This window comes from Gorilla gorilla, chromosome 12 (genome assembly GCF_029281585.2).
Source record: "Gorilla gorilla gorilla isolate KB3781 chromosome 12, NHGRI_mGorGor1-v2.1_pri, whole genome shotgun sequence".
In the NCBI taxonomy this organism is placed as follows: Eukaryota; Metazoa; Chordata; class Mammalia; order Primates; family Hominidae; genus Gorilla; species Gorilla gorilla.
Window position 1 is genome coordinate 87,493,931 of NC_073236.2, and position 17,423 is coordinate 87,511,353.

Sequence of the window (17,423 nt, forward strand, 5' to 3'; positions counted from 1 at the left end):
TTCGATGGTGTGCATTAGTTTTGATTCTGGATAAATGCAGTAGTATAGTTTCCATGCAGTTTATTCTCCTATAATCCATGTCAGAGATGTCTACCAATGCCTTCGCTGCCTAGGCTAAAGGAGATTATGGTGGCAATGGTGGCACAGTTTTGTCAGAGGTGGCCTCACTGAATTTGTTCTCAGGCTGGGGACACGGTGTATCATAGGTTGGCCAGTCAGAAGCCAAAATCATTGGAAATAGGGTCCTTAGTCTCTTTTTCAGGCTGAGGGTGCAGGTGCACAACAAACAGTTCTGCTAACTCTAGGGCAGGGTTCCCAGAGAAAGTTTTGCTGGTTTGTTTCTTCAGCCAAGGATGCAGGAACATGCTGGTTTGGTTAGTTTTGGAGTGTGGCAGCCAGGCTGTTTCTCTGGAGAGGGTGCAGGCCCACAGCAGTTCAGCCAGATTGAGAGTAGGGCTTCCAGGGGGAGGTCACTGAAATTTTTCTCCTGCTGGGGGCACTAGTGCATGGCAGTTTGCCTGGCCCACACAAGGTTGGTTTTCACACTATGCAGAACCACCTGTTCCTTGAGGGTCAGGACATCACATGGGCCTGGGCATTGGAGTTACACCTATTTGTGGCTTCACTCTGAGCAGGTAAGATCATTGCATTGCAGCCACCTATGTGAGCATAGTAGAATGATGGCAGAGCCTTAGGACAGGACAGATGCAGAGGCTACTGGCCCCCAGAGCAGGACACACCCCAGCAGTGACTCTGGTTTCAGAATGGCAGTATGCTGTAACAGCTTGGGTCATGGGGCAGGAGGCAGTGCACAATGTAATCTCCTCCTCTGGAACAAGGTAGCCACCTGAATTCTAAGCAGCTCCCCAAACTGGGCTCAGGGCCTGTGAGGACTGGTGGATTCTTCTGTAGAAAAACTGCAGGTATCTGTGGTAGTAATGTGGGGTGTTGGGAACCTCCTACTTACCTTTTCCTCACAAAGGGAACTCCCTCCTGACTCTGAGCTCATCTGATCCTGGCAGAAGAGATGGGGCAGCAGAGGTAGGGTGCCTTGCTCTTCTCTCTATGCTGCTATCCTCGGTTTATATGATCCACAGGGACTTCACCACTCCCTTGCTGTACTCCACCACGCTTCTTCACAGGCTCTAATTGTATTACAGTTGTTTATTTGTTCTTTTGGTCCTTTTTTGTGGGGAAGATGAACACCAGGCAATTCTAGTCAGCCATCTCGCTGCTGTCAATCTGGGTTTCTAATTTTTTTATTTTTTTGAGGTAGTAAAAATGTTTTTTAATGAATTGTGGTGAAAGTTACACAACTCTTTGAATACAGTGAAAATCACTGAATTGTACATGTTACATGACTGAATTATTTGGTATGTGAATTATATCTCAATAAGGGTGTTAAAAAATAAAATTTTAAAAATTCTCCTACTGAAACATGATAGGGGCTTTCCAACATGGAGGATGACATGAGAAATGCAGAACAGAGGTGAAAAAGTCCAGGACCTTTAGTGAAAGAGTCAATAGTTTAATAGTTAGAGTATGAAGTATGTAGAATTCTCAGTGTTTCCCAGGATTCCCTAGCCCTGGTGTACACATATGTGCCCAGTTTTTAATCAAACACTGATCCAGATGTTGCTGCAAAAGGATTTTGCAGATGTAATTAAATCCTGAATAATTGACTTTAGGTTAATCAAAAGGAAGATTATCTGAGGTATACCCAACCTAATCAGGTCAATACTTGAAACAAGTCAGAGAGATTCTAAGCAGCAGAAATTGTTCACTTGCTAGCTTTGAAGAAGCAGACAACCAAGCTATGAACTGCTGTGAAGAGCTGAGAGGGAACTCTGTGAGCCAAGAGCAGTCCTAGACAGGCAGTCAGCAAGTAAATGACAACTTCATTCCTACATTTACAAGGGAATGAATTCTGACAATAACCAGTGAGCTTGGAAGACGACTTCCAACCTTCTATGACATCATGGCGTTGGCTGTCCCCTTGATTTCAGCCTGGTGAAAAGCTAATCAGAGAAACCAACAGGCTTGTATCCAGACTTCTGACCCTTGGAAACTTTGAGATAATAAATGTATGTTGTTTTAAGCCACTAAGTTTGTGGCAATTTGTTATACAGCAATAGGAAACTAATATAAGTGCTTAGTGAAAAAATGGAAGATGAGTCTAGAAAAATATAAAAAAACTTCACTACTGCCTGGAGCCTTCAATGATTGGTTGTAATTAATTCTTTTCCTTTCAGCCCTGTTAGCATAAAAATGATGAAGGTGTTACCCACATTTATGTGCCTGCCTTTCAAATTTTATTTAGAATATATGCACACATTTTCATCAATGCCAACTTTTTCTTTGACTCAAGCTGTGAAGTTATTTTTGCCATGTTTTCTTATAAGATGTGCATGTTTTTTTTTTACATGTAGATAAAAATATGTTGGACATTTATGATAATGAACTGAAATATTTTGTTCACCTTTCTGCTTTGGTGAATTTGGGAACATCAATTTTCAGGCACCAACCTTTGATTTTAAAAGATAACTGGTTTATTAATGTCTCTTGTGTCACCTTCCATGAGCAGTGTGTAAAATCCAAGTTATATTTAAAATAAAAATAATGGCTGGGCTCAGTGGCTCACGCCTGTAATCCCAGCACTTTCGGAGCCCGAGGCAGGTGGATCACGAGGTCAAGAGATCGAGACCATCCTGGCCAACATGGTGAAACCCCGTCTTTACTAAAAATACAAAAATTAGCTGGGCATGGTGACGCATGCCTGTAATCCTAGCTACTCGGGAGGCTGGGGCAGGAGAATTGCCTGAACCTGGCAGGCGGAGATTGCAGTGAGCCGAGATTGTGCCATTGCACTCCAGCCTGGGCAACAAGAGAGAAATTCCATCTCAAAAAACATTAATAAATAAATAAATAAAAAATAATGTTTATTGCTTTTTCTGAGAATTTTACATGTATCACAGGCAGATTGTAGAAATTTTGGAAATTGCCAGGTACAGTGGCTGACGTCTGTAATCCCAGCACTTTGGGAGGCTGAAGTGGGAGTATCACTTGAGGCCTGGAGCTTGAGACCAGCCTTGTCAACATAGTGAGATTAAAAAATTAGCTGGGGCCGGGCACAGTGGCTCAAACCTGTAACCCCACCATTTTGGGAGGCCGAGGTGGGTGGATTGCTTGAGTCCAGGAGTTCAAGACCAGCGTGGGCAACATAGCAAGACCCTGTCTCTATGAAAAAATGTTTAAAAATTAGCTGGCCATGGTGGTGTGCCTATAGTCCCAGCTACTTAGGAGGCTGAGGCAGGATGATTGTTTGAGCCTGGGAGTTAGAGGCTACAGTGAGCCAAGATCATGCCATTGCACTCCAGCCTGGGTGACAAAGTGAGAACCTCTGTCAAAAAAAAAAAAAAAATAGCTGGGTGTAATGGTATGCCCCTATAGTCCTAGCTACTTTGAAGGCTGAGGCAAGAGGATCACTTGAGCACCAGAGTTCAAGATTACATAGAGCTATGATTGTGGGACTGCACTCCAGCCTGGATGACAGAGTGAGAACCTGTTTCAAAAAAAAAAAATTTGAAAACTTAAGAAAATAGTTATTTGCAACTGGAAAGTGCAATTTATGTGAAAATACAACAAATAACATGGTTCATTATTATATATCTTTAAACTCATCTTCATGTGTGTGTATTTTTCCCTATTTAAATATTGCTCTATCTAAATATTTTACATATTATTATTATTTCCTGACAATGTATTATATAGCAATATATATGTAATAATTACAAATGTTCTGCAAAGTGAGAAAATACAAATCTAAAGACGATAAGGTTTTTAAACTGCGTATAATGATATTACCCTAAATATATATGCTTTTATATATAAAAATGAAATATACATCTCCAACTTGGTATATGTTTGTCCTGTTGCTGCTGCAACAAATTACTACAAATTTGGTGGCTTGAAACAATGCAAATTATTTTCTTACAATTCTGGAGGCCCCAAATCTGAAATGAATCTCCCAAGGCTAAAATCAAGGTATTGGCAGAGCTGCATTATTTCTGGAAGCTTTAGGGGAAAATTTGTTGACTTGCGTTTTCTAGCATATATAAGCTGCCCACATTCACTAGCTTGTGACTCCCTTCCATGTTCAAAGTTAGCAGTGTAGCATCTTCAAATCTCTCTTTGACTCTGAAAGTGATCCTCCTGCCTCACTCTTTCATTCACAAGAACCCTTGTAATTACATTGAGTTCACTTGACTAATCCAGGATCTTTTCATCTCAGGGTCAGCAGATTAGCAACCTTAATTCTATCTGTGACCTTAATTTTCCCATTGCCATGTAATATATTCACATGTTCTGGGAATTAGAACACGGATGTTTTTGAGGGGTCATTATTCTGTGTATCACACTTGATATTTGCCTTTCACATAGCACCATGTCTTCCCATACTTGTGTACATTGAGATTTATCACTGTTCTTAATGATTTTGTAGGTTCCTTTAGATGAATTAACCAATTTTTATTTTATCAGTCTGTGTTATTTTTTCGTTCTTGCTATATTTATTATTTTCTTGTTTTTATTTTTATAAATTGGTAACAATTGGCATTGTCATTCAATAATTTATTTATACATCTTTTTCATCTTTTTATTCATTCCACATATAATAAAAAGTAATTTTTTGTACAACAGCTATGTGATTTCTACATATGAAAAGCCTTAGGTATCAGAATGATCAAAAGTAGTTCTGGAATCAGAATGTTGAGGTTCAAATTCTTGTCTCATTACTTACTGTTTGTTTGACCTTAGACAAGTCACATAATCACTACAAGCCTCATTTGTAATAACATCTATCATTAAGGTGGTTGTGAGAATCAAATGTATTGATTTCTGTAAAGTGCTTGGAGGACAAACTGACCTATAGTACAGAATCATTTATGGCTCTCATTATCATGGGCCAAGTGCTGGGCTAGGTGTTGTGTATGCAATCATAAACAAAACACTCATAATCCCTGCCTTTCTGGAGTGTAAAATCAATTGACCCATGCATCTTTAGCAACAAGTACATGTATATCTAAATGATAAATTCCTGAGCACAGAATTGCTATGTAAAACAACTATATAAATTAAGTGCTACTTGGTAAATATAATAAAGAGGGTAATTATATGGTCTTTCCAGCATAACTCATTTGGTTTTCCTTTATCACTTTGTTAGATAGAACATACATAATAATGCTACATAGTCATACATGACTGGCATTCCAGTGGTAATTCTAATTTTAATGAGAATAATTTAATGTGGACTGGGTTTGAAATCAGGTTGGCAGATGATTTGGAAGAAAAAATGTATTTTCTCTTATCTTGTAGAAATAAAACTCTTATTTGATAGGATTTTGAATTATTTATATAACTCATTCTTCTTCTTTCTTTTTTTTTTTTTTTTTTTTGAGACAGGGTCTCACTCTCTTACCCAGGCTGGAGTGCAGTGGTACAATCTTGACTCACTGCAACCTTCGCCTCCCCAGCTCAAGCAATCCTTTCACCTCAGCCTCCAGTATAGCTGGTACTACAGGTGTGAGCCACCACACCTGGTTAATTTTTGTATTTTCTGTAGAGATGGGTTTTCACCATGTTGCCCAGGCTGGTCTTAAACTCCTGCACTCAAGCCACCCCCCTGCCTCAGCCTCCCAAAGTGCTGGGATCACACATGTGTCAGCCACCATGCCCGGCCTCATTATTCAAAAATGTATGTTGACTTCTACTGAATTTGTGTTTGTTATCTACTGAGAGGTTGTTATGGACTTTTTCTTTCTCCATGATTTATGAATATGTCAAACATTTTCAATATATTTCCTAATTTGTAATTATCCCAGGAAAATTCTGGGATAATAATACCCTCTTCCAAGAGTATTATTTCCAATATGGCTACATTCTTACTTTGTCATAGTCTTAGCTCTGTGATCTAGAAAACAATGCATGAGTCTAAAAGTACTGTTGGTATTATGTTATTGGATAGTGCAATCCCTGGGTGGCAGGGCTCAATGAAAACATAAAATGAGGCAGGGAAGGAGAGATAATAAATATAGGGGCATATGTTCTTGAACAGTTTCAGCTTAGTATTCAGCAAGACTAATTCTTGGTTTTGGAAGGCATCTTTGGAAACTTTAAGCAATATGGCATCCAAGAAAAAGGAAGGGAGAATGTAATCTCCCACTTGGCCCATGATAATGATAGCCATAAATGATTCTGTACTGTAGGTCAGTTAGTCCTCCAAGCACTTTACAGAAATCAGAACATTTAGTTCTCATAACTACCTTAATGATAGATGTTATTACAAATGAGGCTTATAGTAATTATGTAACTTGTCTAAGTTCAAACAGACAGTAAGTGAGAAGTGTAACCCCCACTCCTCCCTGTCACCCATATGTCATCAGCAAAGTCCACTCCAAAAAACTGTAAGTCATGTGTACTTTCATGTTGAGGTAACTGTCGTCTCCAGGTAGTCACTGAGTAATGCAGTCTGTGTGACAGTGTTTTGAATGCACCGATGCAGAATTTACCCTCCTTACTGGGTAGCATCACACAACCTGTGAGACTCCTTCACCTATCATGATGGCATTAGAAACTAAAGAGTCATCTGCATTTAAGATACAAGCATCTGAGAGAGAGAGAGAGAGAGAGAGAGTGTGTGTGTGTGTGTGTGTTGGTTTTTGGGGGAGAGCAGAGGGGAAAAGCGATTGAATGATTTTACTAAAGATCATCCAGTACAATCATGTGGTGTCAGTCCTTAAATGTATGTTCGACAGTCTTTAAAATTTTGCCTTAGTATATTTTCCAAATTCTTCATCTTTATTTATTTATTTAATTGTTATTGAAAAATATTTTAGACACTATACATTTATTTTGTATTGTTTGTATTCACCCAATGTGTGTGTTTTAAAATATTTATGATATTTTAAAATTCATTCACTGAGATATCTGAAATTCTGAAGTGCTGGTTTTTTAGGCTGTGTGATTTTTCATAATTCTTTGGTCATTTAAAAGAAAATTTGGCAATACTTGCTAAGTTAGTACATGCTAAATTTAATATGTGAAATAAAAGCACTTCTTAAAATCACTGAAAAGTTTATGCTCAAAATTGTATTGTTTTACTTTGTATTCTAATATTTTATTCTTTTATCGTTGTATATTATCACCAAACTAGTTGTGTCCAAAGAATGTAAAGGTGGTTTAATGTAACTTTCCACATTTAACAAATTAGATAATAAAGTCATATAATTATTTCAAGTGATGCAGGAAGATTATTTTATAAAACTTGACACTACTTATGATTTTTTAAAAAGATTCTGAGTCAACTAGGAATAGAAGAAAACTTGGTTAACTGCTTAAGGATATCTATAAAATATATTCATAATAAGGAAAATTTGGAAATGTTTCCTTTTAAGTAAGGAATTAGCAATAAGCCTAGTATATCATTGCTAATGTAGGGTATGGGCACAAAATTAGCATCATGCAGTATAACCATAAAGTAGGGTTTTCTGAAGGAAAGTCACAAACAGTGGGGTGGGCTAGACAGAATGATAAACTATCCTATGCTTACTTTGAAGAGAGCAGTGCCAGGCAGGGTGCATTTATACGATAAACTTAATTTAAGTACTGTTGATGATCTTAGACTATAAGCTAATTTTCCCTTGATCTTCATGTCTGTAAGGCTAGATATGAGGTAGATGACTCAACTTGGGGATATTGTCTGTAGAGAGAGTGTACATTGGCTTCTGCTAGATATCAGATATTTATTTTACTTTTTATTATATTTTGTTATTTTGTTTTTATTTTCCCCTGGGTTTGGACCACTCCCTTAGAAGAACTCAGTTAAAATGAAAGAGTATCAGTTTAATCTTCCTCTACTTTGCTACTAGGTCCATTAGTAAGTACCTCTATTGACAGTCTATGCAGTTTTTATATAGTATTTTCGAATATTTTCCTTAATTCCTGGAAACCCACCAATGCATTTTACCATGAGAAGTTTACTCAGGGTACTTGGCCTTTTTGTTTCTTTATCACCATCTTATTAAGGGAAATTTCAAATATGTGTATACAAGAAAACAGAGTAATATAGTAAACACTATGCAAGTATCTTCCAGCTTCTGAAATTATCTTTAACTCAGTACCGATCTTGTTTTACTTATATATGACCCACCTTCCCTACTTTGAATTATTCTGAAGTAATCCCAGATATCTTATTGGCTGCATAGGTATCGGTTGGGGGTTTTCAGCCTATGTTCTAGTACAACATACACAGTAGATAATTTTCCCATGTGTAATGCAATCTACCTAGGTGACTCACTTATAGACTCTTACCTAATTATTTTTAAATGAATAGATGTATGCACACAAATATGCACAATTCTCAGATGATGAACCAAAATCTCCCTTCATTTCTCACAATCAGGAAACATATTAAAATGCAGTTGAATGAGAGCAGTGTTATAGAATAACTTTTAGTCAGAACCAGTAAGTGTATTGTTATTTTATACATAATATTGCATGAAATAAACTGTGATGGATGTATTTAATAGGCTGCATTAAAATAGTAAAGCAGAGTTGGGTGTGTTAGCTCACTCCTGTAATCCCTGCAATTTGGGAAGCTGTGGTGGAAGGATCACTTAAACCTAGCAGTTTGAGACCGGCTTGGGCAACAGAGGGAGACCCCATGTCTCCAGAAAAAAAAAATTATATATAAATATATATAAGTTATCCAGGCATGGTGGCATGTTTCTTTGTAACCCCAGCTTCTTGGGAAGCTGAGGCAGGAAGATCACATGAACCCAGGAGTTGGAGGTTGCAGTGAGCTGTGATTGTATCACTGCACTCCAGTCTGGGTGACAGAGTGAGACCCTGTCTTAAAACAAAAACAAAAACACAAAAAAGTAAAGCAGTAATGTCAGAAAGCAGCTTCTTATTCTACTTTTGGTCCTCAAACCTTTCTTTTGTATTTCTTTTTGCAACCCAATGGAAATATCTCTGGCGGATTTCATAGTTTTCCAATCATTTGAGACTGTAACAGACCTATTTAATTTTTAGGTATTTAACATACCAGCATAATAATTATTGTTTGCCCACTTACTTTAGAAACTTAGAGAGGGTTCTTGTAGTATTTGTCCTTTTCTTTCTCTCTCCCTGCTCAACTTCCTCTCCTCACTTACTCCTCTGACTTTTCCTCACCACTCAGGACACTAGGCTGTGGCAAGGAGAAAGGATGAGACAGTTAGTAATATTTACACTTGTCACTTGGTGAAATGTCCTGCTTCATGAGAAGTGTTCCAATGCTGGCTCATTTAGGGAAATATTATTGTTTTGTTTTTCTGAGATTTCTGAGATTACCTCCACACCACACAGTAAAATTATTTGATGTAGATTAAAAAATAAGGTGGAATTGCACTTGATTCTGTAGCTATTCCCTCTCCACCTTGCCCTGCTATTGCCCTTGTACCTAGATTGTCTCCTGCCTCAAGACGTTTTTAGTTGAGAGCATAGGGACGTTTAAATTTTTCCCCTGAAGATTGGATAATTTGAGTCTATAAAACAGATTAATAGCCAGATTAACAGGAAAAAAGGCATACAAATTTTATTAACATCCATACAGGGATGGGAGTCATACAAATATGAAAAACTCTATGCAATGGCCAGATGGTTGATACCCTTCCCTCCCTCCGTCCCTTCCTTCCTTCCCTCCCTCCTTTTCTTTCTTTTCTTTCTTTTCTTTCAGGGTCTCACTCTGTGGCCCAGGCTGGAGTGCAGATCATGGCTTACTGCAGCCTCCACCTCTCAGGTTCAAGTGATCCTCCCACCTCTGCCTCCTGAGTACACGGGACTATAGGCAACCACCACCACACCCAGCCAATTTTTAAATTTTTTGTAGAGACGGGGTCTTACTATGTTGCCCAGGCTGTTTCATAACATTTTGTAGTTACAGAAAGAATAAGGGCTTGAGGCATGGCCAAGTAAGTTGTGGTGGCAAGACAGGTTATGGGAGGGAGAACGGAGGAAAGGATTGGCTGGCAAAGGTGGTCTTGTTAGGCAGATGAAATCACACAGTAGCAGCTCTCAGAAAGAATAGATGGGTGTCAGACTCTCAGTTAATCTTTCCTAGATCCAGACAAGAAGGAGCTTCAGAGACAGACTATTTACATCTGTTGTTTACTTCACTTTATTTCCGCTATAGGTACAAATCTCCCTCACGAAAGACAGCTTTGCAGGGCTACTTCTGTCTGCAAGACCTCTGAACATCCATCTCAAAATATGTCAAAGCAGTATATTTTGGGGTGAAATATTTTTAGTTTCCTTCAAGAGGCAGCCATCAGCCTCAATCTTTCTAAACTCTAGAGAATTGCTGTCAAGCTTTTCAAAGGATTATATCACACACTACTTGGGTATCAGCACAGGCTGGTCTAGAATTTCTGCAGGTCATTGAATGCAGCTGGTGAATAGGAGGGAGGTTCCCTAATTATGCCCAGGAGATCTCTTAGGGACCCCTCTTATTTGGCATAGGTGAGAGTGTCCCCTCCTCCCTTACTCAATGGGGATGGGAGAGAAAATATCACAGTTCTCTCCATGCTTGCTATTTCTTCCAAAAACATCAACCCTCTCTATTAAATTTTTACCTGTTTTTTATATAAGCTAGAAGAGAGTGAAAAGCATAGTTCAGCTTTGCCATCTAGTAGTATCAAACAATTTTCTTTAGAATATGGAGTTTCATATCCATCATTGTTATTAACTTTAGGTGCAGAGACAATAGGAATCTCTTATACTTTATGTTGTAATTATTACATATTATTTGCAACATTCCTCACAAATCATGTGATCTGACTATGTGACAGAGCTTCTGGACTATCCTTTATTTCTTTACTATATAAAGATTGAGATCATTTCCTTGGCAAGAGGACAATTAATATCAGCAGTTAGATCATCTCATGTAATCTTCAAAATTATATTATGAGGTAGATATAACAGTTATTATATTTATCCCACTTTAATAGCATTAACTGAGAGTAGATAAATTGCTTACAGTTGTACAGCTATCCAGTGGCCGAGCTAAGATACAGACCCCAGACCATTTGAATGTTGGATCCGTCCTCTGAAAAATAAATCATAGTATTCTGTGAATGGCTTTTGGCTATATAATATTTCTTAGATCAGGTTCTCATGTGTTTGTTGTGCTTTAGGAGTTATTAATCTGATTGATCATCTATTCACTCTCTTGTAGGAATACAAGAATTGTTCAATATCCTGGATTTTGAAACTGAAAAAAAATTATACTGTATTTCTTCTCTCAAGTGCAGGCTAATAGATTTTACAATACTCTTAGAGGTGCATGTGATTAATCATTTCTATATTTTTCATTTCTAGCAGTAATATTTTCTCTAAGTTTGTACTCTTATTCCAGGAGAGTAGAAGGGTTGGAATCTCTCTCATGATTCTTATTATATCTTCAACAATAAACATTTATGTGGCAATTCTTATATGCAAGATACTATACTAATCAGAATGCAAATAAATTCATGACATGATTTCTGACTTTATGGAGTTCACAGATCTAGTTAAAAGTGACAAGAAACCTATATAGAGAAAAGTTAAAAGAATAATATAACACACAGTAAATTTCTACAAAAAAAAGGCAATAAATGCTTTAAGAGGTTAAGAGTTGAATCAGTCTGATCAGGAAAAACTTCCTATATCAGGACTTTTATGATTGATCTTTACATAAATAAATAATGGTTGTGAGAGGAGAAAACCATTCTAGACAAAGGAAACAATGAGGTACTAAGTGGAGAGTCAGGCTTGTACAAATAATCTTTGAAGAAATTATTGCGTACTCCCTATTCTAAAGTAGTGGGGATAAATCTAGATAATTAAGATCTAGTTCTTAAAGGTTGTAACATCTTAAAATGTGGAATAACTCAAGATCTGTAGAATAAGAAGGATAGATTTAAGAATATTGAGCTAGTAGAGAATTGGGAGGAAAGAAACTAAAGAAGAAAAACAATAGAAAGCTATCTATGGTAAAGAAAATGGTTCCAACAATCTAAACGTCCTGTTTATGTCTTTGATAAGCTTATCCTTATTTTCACTTATGTTACTATACTTTTTTACCTCCCAAGGAGAAACATACTGGTGGACAAGAGCATACCCATGAGAGCCAGAGGGTCAGATTTGAACCTCTGTGCGTTAGTTGTCTGTAGTAGATAGAGTTTAACTAAAACATGATGATGGAGGAAAAAATAGTCGAATAAAAGGTATTCTCTCTGAAAGGTTTGTGGACAAATGGGTTCTTAAACTCATCTACTTGTCAACAAAATATGAGTAATACGAATATTTCAGACAACTGGAAAACCCTAAGCAATAAAAAGGCACACAGAGCAATCAGCAAGAAAATTAAATACACCAGCTCAAGGTCATGATTTCCAATTTTCTAATTTAAATTTGATTTAAATATTTCTAACACTCTCAATTAGACAGTTCATCTAAAAGCTGTTGCAGTCCTTTAATAAATGACAAATAATAGGCCAGATGCGGTGGCTCATGCCTGTAATCCCAGCACTTTGGGAGGCCGAGGTGGGAGGATCACGAGGTCAGGAGTTCGAGACTTGCCTGGCCAACATGGTGAAACCCTGTCTCTACTACAAATATAAAAATTACCCAAGCATGGTGGCAGGCACCTATAATCCTAGCTACTAGGGAGGCTGAGGCAGGAGAATTACTTGAACCCAGGAGGCGGAGGTTGCAGTGAGCCGATATTGTGCCACTACACTCCAGTCTGGGTGACAGAGCAAGACTCTGTCTCGGGGAAAAAAAAAAAAAAAAAAAGAAAGAAATGACAAATATTTCCTCATGACAAAAAACACTGATAAAATATTGTTCTTTCTATTACTCATCTCCCCATGACTTGCTAGGCCTCAGTGAGGTACTTCTAGCTGATTTACAGAATGAGAGAGAATCCTTTATTTTAATAAGACATTGAGGTTCAGGAATATTTGTTGTGACAGTTTACCCTAACATAGCTACCCAGCAGCAACATTATATATTAATTTAATTTTTTTTCTTTCCCTCCATCTCACTTTTCCCATATGGCAAGTCATGAGAAGATGCTCCTCTCCTCCCAACTACATGACTGCAGTTGCCATGCTCACCTCCCCCAGAAACTGGAGATGGTCTAGTCAGTGAGCAAAAGTTCCAAAGTGCTTGGAGAAAAAAGATGAAAAACAATTACATTTGAGAAGAATCTGTACTTTAGTAATATCCTCAGTGTGTCTTGTGCGCATTAAAATTTGAAATGCACTGCTTTAGACCTGCACAGTGCAACGTGGCAGCCAATAGTCATATGTGGTTTCAAGAACGTAAAATGTTGCTCTCAGAATTGAGATGTGCTATTAAGGGTAAAATATACACCAGATTTCAAAGACTTAGAATGAAAAAAATATATATATATGTAATGTCTCCTTAAGATTTTTCTTTTGATCAAATGATATTTTGTATATGTTGACTTAATAAAATATGTTATTAAAATTAATTTCATCTCTTCCTTCTTAGTTAATGTGGTGACTATAACACTTAAATAACATATGTAGTTCCCATGATGTTTATATTGGACAATATTTTTCTAGACCATCAAATGCCCTGGAGATAAACCTTAAAGAACTTATATTTTCCTTTGAGTTTGCATGTGATTTGATCATGTTTTGTTAGGAGGAAAATATAATTCACATGGTCTTTGACTTTCATTTATCAGATTCTGTACACCTAACATTGTGGTATATCATACATTTTTTATACCTTATTTTATTTCAAACGTTTGAAAAGCATCTGTTATGATCTGGGAACTGTGATAACTATCAGGTAGACAGTGAAGAAAATAATAAGGTCCCTTTCTTGAAGTAATTTGTAGTCTACTACATTAAGACAACTTAGTAAAGTATAGTAAAGTGTAATGAGGGCATGCGAAGTATAGCATGGTAAGAGGAAAAATAGGGCTGGGGGATGGAAATAGCTGACAGTCACATTTCTCAGGATTATGAAAGAATTGTAGGCGGGCTAACAGCAAAGAAGATCGTTGCTTAAAATGAACTTTCAAGTGTGCAGGTGAAGATATTCTCTCTGTACCCGGTGAAATCTTTTTTTTTTTTTTTTTTGAGACGGAGTCTCGCTCTGTCGCCCAGGCTGGAGTGCAGTGGCGCGATCTCGGCTCGCTGCAAGTTCCGCCTCCCAGGTTCACGCCATTCTCCTGCCTCAGCCTCCAGAGTAGCTGGCACTACAGGCGCCCGCCACCACGCCCGGCTAATTTTTTGTATTTTTAGTAGAGACGGGGTTTCACCGTGTTAGCCAGAATGGTCTCGATCTCCTGACCTCGTGATCCACCCGCCTCAGCCTCCCAAAGTGCTGGGATTACAGGCGTGAGCCACGGCGCCTGGCCAAATCTTAATATTAAGGTATCTCCTGTTCTCTATTCTTATAGAAACACTAGCCTTACCACTTACCAGATAGCTTCTGAATTTGATCATTTTTTAAAAGAAAAACAAAACAGAATTGTATTTTGAGTTTTACTACATTGACCTTGGTGCATTTTTTTGAATGGCATGTTCTCTCAGGAAACAGAGATCCTTTATTCAGCTGCATTGGAAGTGTAGTGCCTTCAATCATTCACTGATTGCTGTTCTGCTCATTAGTGGCTGCAGTGTTCTGCGCTGACTAAACTCACAGTGTGAATTATTTTTTGGTGCCTTAGGCAGGAGCATTTAAGGACTGAGGGGAATGTGTATTTCCTACATATGTTTTTATAGTTTCTATAGTATAGTTTTACGTATATAGGGTAAAGCTCAATGTTAGATAAAAAGCTGATTTATTTCCTTTGTGATTAGACATACATATTAGACTTTAGTGAGGATAACTACATTTTCTTTGATTTAGACCATATTTCCCAAAGACACTTAAGCTCTTAAGATAAAAAAAATACACATAATTATATTTTTCTTTGAACAGATCATTTGTGACTTTCATCATCAGGCAGGTGACAGTATACCCCTTTTTACACCTAGGTTGAGAGCACCTACATTTGTGGGGAAACTTTAACCTTGAAAATGACAGGTTTATGCAACATATATGAAGGAAATACGAATATTTCATTTTAAAATACACTTCTTTGGCATGTTTTGAGATGGCTGTTCAGAGAGCCAGTAAGTAAACAGCAGTAGCCCTCCAAAGCTGTCTTTTGTGGGAGAGATTTGTATCTGTAAAGAATCTGCATTGAGGCCAGCAGGCCTTTCTTTGTCTAGATTTAGGAAAGATTTACTGAGCGTCTGGTACGTTTAAAGATCTGAAAGAAAAGTTTACTATTTGTTTTCTTTGAAGGCTGCTATCTGTGAAGTTTCATGTATACATCAAGAGCACCTTTGCTACGTTAAGCCTCCTCTTTCCCCACTTCCCATAACCTGTCTTGCCACTATCACCTGATTTATCTCCATAACCTGTTTGTGGCCCTGCTGTGATGTCCCCATTTCTTCTGTAATCTCAAGGTGTTATATAAATTTCTGTACCCCTTTGAGAGGTGAGGGTAATCACTGTGGTTCACAGAGCTGATTTTTCAGTGAACCTTCAGAAGGCAAAGAAAGTTTTTCTTTGGCTTCTACATATGCGTTAAACATTTTTTTAAATTTGGTCTCCTAAATTTGTTGGTAGATTCTTGGAAAATAGCTTTTATGTAAGTTTTCTCTTACTGGACAATAAATTGCCAAGCATTCATTAGCAAATAGTGGGGAAAGAAATGAGAGATTCAGAAAATTCTAGAAAGTCTACAACAAGTACTTTCCATTCTGGAATAAATAACAGTTAATGTCTCAACCCAGTGACAGCCCATAAGAAACCTCAGATTGGCCTACGCAGAATATTTAGACTCTCCAGGAAGAAAAGACCTATTCCAGTGGTTACAATCAGCAGTTAAGTGCTATGGAAATTCAGAGACTGTCTAGGAAAAAAATGTCCCTGCAAATGGATTTGTGTATGTCCATGAATAAGGGCCAGCTTTGCAACTTTCATTAACTTATGGAAAATAGAGATTCAAATTTTGTGCTAAGGCATATTTATTAGCTCCCTCAAAATGGGGAGGATTTATCTTCCCGTACCTGTTCAAAAGTTACATTTATTTTTAATTCTAATTGTTCTAATTCTCTATATCTAATTTTTAAATTGCCTCAGTGGAAGAAGTGGGGCATTTAAATTAAAATGATACAGAAAAAAAAAATTTTTGACTCTTGGCTTCTGACAGGATGAGCATAGGAAGCTGGCTTTTTTCCCCAGATCTTAACCTGGGAGATGCCACAAAAGCAAGAAATAAGTTAACAGATCTCAGACCACTGAAACCTAGAGGAGCCCCTAGAGAGGCAGAATGTGGTAAGTACTGATGTCAGATTAGAAGAAGGCCAGAGGCACAAGGACAGACAGAAGAAGAGCATTGTTGTTGTTCCCTTTTTCTTTTCTCCAAATTGCCTGATGGTATCACTCCCCACCTGTCCCATTACTTATAACTTTAAAAAAAAAAAATAATAACAAGCAAAGCAGAAGGGAGGAGAAGGTGTGGGATTACTAAATTGGCTGTGATGAAGAAGAAGAAAAGGTAGAGATAGAGTGGTCAGTCTTTGTGATTTCTGTCCTTGTCTTTATTCTCTGTGACCTGAGTTGTCCCAGTGCTTAAAACCAAGAGGAGAACTCCCTGGGTGTGAGCAATGCCCAGCGAAGTAAAAAAGTCTCCTGGTTGAGTATGTGTTGAGGCAGGAAAATGGATTGAGTTGATGTGCTCAGATTGTAACAAAAGAGCTTCTCTACATTGAGGAACATTTTCCACACCCACTTTCTGAATTCATCTTGGAATATATAATTCAGAGTCTGGATGGTACCAATTTTATGGGCTATATATTCCCAGCCAATGTAGCTGTTATTCCTGAGACTATTAACTCAAAGAATAAAATTAGGAAATTTTAGATTTCTAATTTTGTATAATACTAGTAATAAAAATAGAAAAGGAAGAAAGAAAAAGAAAAGAATAGGACAAAAAGTATAAATAATTGGACAGACTTCCCTTGCCAAACCAAAATTAAGCATTAGAAATATCTGAAACATATAATTAAAAATATTGGGACTATGAAAAAGAAGTAAGCAGTCAAAAGAAATAACCAAATGAAAATATTACGTGAAAATTTAAATACAGTAATAGCCAAAAGACAAAATGAATGATAATAAAATACTGAACCCCTGAAATAATTCCAGGTTGAGATGTTTTTATAGATTAGTCTTTGCAAACTCTAAAATATATAATCCCTTTCTCTCACTCATTACACAGAAAAGAGTTTTACTAGATTCTTCAGAGA

The 17,423-nt window shown here is 37.4% G+C and overlaps 1 long non-coding RNA gene across 1 annotated transcript in view; it reads right to left on the reverse strand.

Moving 5' to 3' along the window:
* LOC134756793 (uncharacterized) overlaps window positions 1-17,423 on the reverse strand; it is a 1,394,997-nt gene that overhangs the window by 83,384 nt on the left and 1,294,190 nt on the right. Inside the window, exon 8 of the long non-coding RNA XR_010129979.1 lies at window positions 11,075-11,143. This is a non-coding gene — a long non-coding RNA (uncharacterized lncRNA). The remainder of the gene's footprint in view (window positions 1-11,074; window positions 11,144-17,423) is intronic.